The sequence below is a fragment of the Gavialis gangeticus genome, unplaced genomic scaffold (assembly GCF_001723915.1).
Source record: "Gavialis gangeticus isolate Ggan-Ray unplaced genomic scaffold, GavGan_comp1, whole genome shotgun sequence".
NCBI lineage: Eukaryota > Metazoa > Chordata > Crocodylia > Gavialidae > Gavialis > Gavialis gangeticus.
The window spans coordinates 42971985-42972351 of NW_017728997.1; the positions used below are offsets into that span (position 1 = coordinate 42971985).

The 367-nt window shown below is 45.5% G+C and overlaps 1 protein-coding gene across 6 annotated transcripts in view; it reads right to left on the bottom strand.

Moving 5' to 3' along the window:
• Window positions 1-367, bottom strand: part of ATP2B2 (ATPase plasma membrane Ca2+ transporting 2) — a 744290-nt gene that overhangs the window by 411138 nt on the left and 332785 nt on the right. The gene's annotated exons all lie outside the window — the stretch shown is intronic.

Genomic DNA, 367 nt, shown 5'->3' on the forward strand with positions numbered 1-367 from the left:
AGGCTATTTATATAGGCCAGGCCCTGCCCCCTTCCGGTCAGGTGACCGAACTGCGGTTGCCCCGGCAACTGGTACCTGTACCATTTCCCTAGAAGCAGGCACTTCAGTGCCCTGCGACACCCATGAAAACAAAAATAATGCATATTGTACAGGAACTATGCAAGATTTCTGCCTAAATCTGCACATACCAAATCAGTAGTACTTTTAAAATATTTTTAATACCACCTTTCCATTTCCAAATCTGACCATGTCTGGGAAGCAAAAAAAACCCACAACACACACACACACACACACACACACACACACACACACACACACACACACACACACACACACACACACACACACACACACACACACACAACAA